The following is a 4,773-nucleotide window of genomic DNA, read 5'->3' on the forward strand; positions in this document are numbered from 1 at the left end:
TTGCAGCAAAGTATTTAGTAGCAAAGGCGGTATGATAATAATGGTAACGTAGCAAAAGTAAAGATACATGTTTTGGGGGTTTTGTAGTAGTTGTAACAGTAGCAACGGAAAAGTAAATAAGCGAAGAACAATATATGAAAATCTCGTAGGCAATGGATCAGTGATGGATAATTATGCTGGATGCGATTCCTCATGTAATAGCTATAACATAGGGTGACATAGAACTAGCTCCAGTTCATCAATGTAATGTAGGCATGTATTCCGTAAATAGTCATACGTGCTTATGGAAAAGAACTTGCATGCCATCTTTTGTCCTACCCTCCCGTGGAAGCGGGGTTCTAGCGGAAACTAAGGGATATTAAGGCCTCCTTTTAATAGAGAACTGAAACAAAGCATTAGCACATAGTGAATACATGAACTCCTCAAACTACGGTCATCACCGAGAAGTATCCCAATTATTGTCACTTCGGGGTTGTCGGATCATAACACATAATAGGTGACTATAGACTTGCAAGATAGGATCAAGAACACACATATATTCATGAAAACATAATAGGTTCAGATCTGAAATCATGGCACTCGGGCCCTAACGACAAGCATTAAGCATAGCAAAGTCATAGCAACATCAATCTCAGAACATAGTGGATACTAGGGATCAAACCCTAACAAAACTAACTTGATTACATGGTAAATCTCATCCAACCCATCACCGTCCAGCAAGCCTACGATGGAATTACTCACGCACGGCGGTGAGCATCATGAAATTTGTGATGGAGGATGGTTGATGATGATGACGGCGACGAATCCCCCTCTCTGGAGCCCTGAACAGACTCCAGATCAGCCCTCCCGAGAGAGATTAGGGCTTGGCGGCGGCTCCGTGTCGTAAAACGCGATGAAACTTTCTCTCTAATTTTTTTCTCCCTGAACGTGAATATATGGAGTTGGAGTTAAGGTCGGTGGAGATCCAGGGGGCCCACGAGATACGAGGGTGCGCCCTAGGGGGGCGCGCCCCCCTGTCTCGTGGACAGCCTGTGGGCCCCCTGGTGTTGATTCTTTCGCCAAAAATTCTTATTAATTCCAAAAGGTGCCTCCGTGGATTTCCAGGACATTCCAAGAACTTTTCTTTTCTACACAGAAAACAACATCATGGCAGTTCTGGTGAAAACAGCGTCAGTCCGGGTTAGTTTCATTGAAATCATGCAAGTTAGAGTCCAAAACAAGGGCAAAAGTGTTTGGAAAAGTAGATACATTGGAGAAGTATCAATATCCCCTAAGGGAGCAGAACTAACCATAGTGATGGGATGACCCAGAAAATATTGCTTAACCTTCCGACTGGCCATAAACACCCCATAAGCGAGCTTCTGCCAGTGCGGATACCTCTGCTTAGACTCGATGAGTACTTAACTGATATAGTAAACCGACCGTTGAACCGGATATTCCTTGCCTGCTTCCTTCCGTTCCACCACAACAGCTACACTGACAGCCCGGGCGTTAGCAACCACATATAATAACAATGGCTCCTTATCAATAGGAGCAGCAAGGACTGGCGGCTCAGCTAGCTATTTCTTCAAAGCTTCAACGCGTCATTAGCAGCATCACTCCAGACAAAGTGATCTGTTTTCTTCATCATCTGGTACAGTGGCCTTCTCACCCAACCAGCTTATGAATCGGCTTAAGGCAGTAATACGACCCGCTAGACGTTGAACATCATTGATACATGTCGGCTTTGCCAAGGAGGTAATGGCCTTGATCTTCTCTGGGTTAGCTTCAATGCCTCTGTTAGAAACCAGAAAACCCAAAAGCTTGCCTGCTGGCACACCAAAAACGCACTTGGCCTGGTTAAGCATCATCTTGTAGACCCGGAGATTGTTGAAGGTCTCCTTCAAATCATCTATCAAAGCTTCCTTCTCTCTGGATTTCACCAAAATATCATCCAGATAAGCATGAACATTGCGCCCAATCTGACTGTGAAGACAATTCTGCACACATCACTGGTAAGTCGCCTGGGCACTCTTCAGCCCAAAAGGCATAGACACATAGCAGAATGCTCCAAAGGGAGTGATAAAGTTGTCTTCTCCTGGTCTTTAACTGCCATCTTGATCTGATGATAACCAGAATAAGCATCCAAAAAACTCAAACGCTCACAACCCGCTGTAGCATCGATGATTTGAACAATACGAGGGGGAGCAAAAGGATCAACCGGACAGGCCTTGTTTAAGTCTGTGTAGTCCACACACATACGCCAAGTGCCGTTCTTCTTAAGCACCAGCACCGGATTAGCCAACCACTTAGGATGAAAGACTTCAACAATGAACCCAGCCGCCAAGAGCCGGGCTACTTCTTCACCAATGGCCTTACGCCTCTCCTCATTGAAGCGGCGAAGGAATTGCTTGACCGGCTTAAACTTCGGATCAATATTAAGAGTGTGCTCAGCGAGTTCCCTCGGTACACCTGGCATATCAGAAGGTTTCCATGCAAAGATGTCCCGGTTCTCACGGATGAACTCGATGAGCATGCTTTCCTATTTGGGATCCAAGTTAGCACTGATACTGAACTACTTGGATGAATTGCCAGGAACAAAGTCAACTAGCTTAGTGTCATCGGCCGACATAAACTTCAATACCGGATCATGCTCTGTGGTTGGCTTTTTCAAAGATGTCATATCTGCCGGATCAACATTGTCCTTGTAGAACTTCAATTCCTCTGTTGCACAGACATATTCAGCATAAGCAACGCCACCTTGTTCACACTCCAAAGCTATTTTCCGACTTGCATGCACTATAATGGTCCCCTTGTAACCCGGCATCTTGAGCTGCAGATAAACATAACAAGGCCGTGACATGAACTTGGCATAAGCCGGCCATCCAAACAAAGGGTGATACGGGCTTTTAATATTGACCACTTCAAAGGTCAACCTCTCAGCCCTGGAATCATGTTCATCCCCAAAGGCCACTTCCAGATCAATCTTGCCTACAGGGTACGCCAACTTACCAGGCACTACCCCATGGAAAACAGTATTAGACGGCTGAAGACTTTTGTCAGTCAACCCCATGTGACGGAAAGTATCATAATAAAGGATATTAATGCTGCTACCCCCATCCATGAGTACCTTAGTGAATTTATATCCACCAACTTTAGGCGCCACCACGAAAGCCAAGTGACCCGGGTTATCAACCCGGGGCGGGTGATCCTCTCGACTCCACATAATAGGTTGCTCAGACCATCCCAAGTAATGGGGAACTGCCGGCTCAACGGCATTCACCGCCCTTTTATGGAGCTTCAAATCCCGCTTGCATAAACTTGTGGTGAAGACGTGGTACTGCCCACTATTCAACTACTTCGAATGGCTTTGATATCCAGACTTCTGCTGCTGCTGACCCCCTGACCGGATTGTTGATTGTAACCACCCTGATTACTTTGATGGTTTTGGTGGCCCTGGAAGCCGGAAATAGAACCGCCACCACCGTAACCCGGGCCATGAGAACCGCCATCACTAGAACCCGAGCCGCCGCCCAGCCCATGATTGTTCTGGAATAAATTTTTGAATTCCCTCATAATTTGACAATCTTTCCAAAGGTGACTGGACGGCCTTTCCTTCGTGCCATGCTTTGGGCAGGGATGATTCAACAACTGCTCAAGATTGAGACCTGATCCACCTGTCCAAGGAGGTGGCTTCCCCTTACGGCGCTGACCATTATTCTGTGTATTCGTATTGGCCACAAAATCTGAATTACTATCAGCCTTGCGCTTATTGTTGCCCCCCTAACTTGTCGGGTTATGTTGCTGACCCTTGGTGTTGCCACTCTTCTTTCCCTTTCCTGGCTTTTCATCATCAGACTCGGGGTCCTTGGTACTATCAGAGTCGGCATATTGAATTAGAGCCGCAATCAGTTCCTCCATATCATTGCAATTATGCTTGAGCTGCCCTAGCTTCTGTTTGAGAGGCAAAAAATGGCAATTCTTCTCTAACATTAGGACTGCAGAGTTGGTATTGATGTTATCAGATGAGTGTAGGATAGCCTTGACCCGGCGCACCCAATGGGTCATTGACTCGCCCTCTTCTTGGGCGCAAGCATCCAAATCCACAATCGACATGGGCTGTTTGCACGTATCTTTACAGTTCTAGATAAACCGGGCTTTTAGTTCGTCCCATGACCCGATGGAATTGGCAGGCAGCCCTTTCAACCAAGTACGGGCCGTCCCATCCAGCATCATGGTAAAATATTTGGCACATGCAGTATCGCTGACCTCCAACAGTTCCATGGCCATCTCGTAACTCTCAATCCATGCCTCTGGGGGTAAGTAGGCTGTGTAATTAGGCACCTTACGAGGTCCTTTGAAATCCTTGGGCAGACGCTCATTCCGTAGAGCCGGCGCTAGACACGGTATCCTCGTGGTTCTAGAGATCATGCCTGCTTCCACCGAAGTCGTCGGATAAACCGGAAGATGTTGATGAGCCGCCCACTGAGCCGCCTCCTCAGCTTCTCGACGTGCCCTGTCCTGATCGACTAAATCATGAGCACCATCACACGTCGGGTCATGACCACGCGGCTGGTTACGGTGTTGGTCATTGCTTGAAACGGCCGGTGAGTCCATGTGTCTGCTATAACTCCTGCTTGGGCGAGGGATCGAATGAATCCTCTCTCGACTGTAAGAATATGCCTCCTACTGTACCAATGTTGTTTGAAGAATCTCTCTAGCCCTCCGCTAGAGAATCGCCTTCCATTGGGAGAGCCGCCAATCGTGTCGCTGCAGCGATCATATTATCCAAAG

Source organism: Triticum dicoccoides, chromosome 3B (assembly GCF_002162155.2).
Source record: "Triticum dicoccoides isolate Atlit2015 ecotype Zavitan chromosome 3B, WEW_v2.0, whole genome shotgun sequence".
Classification (NCBI taxonomy): Eukaryota; Viridiplantae; Streptophyta; class Magnoliopsida; order Poales; family Poaceae; genus Triticum; species Triticum dicoccoides.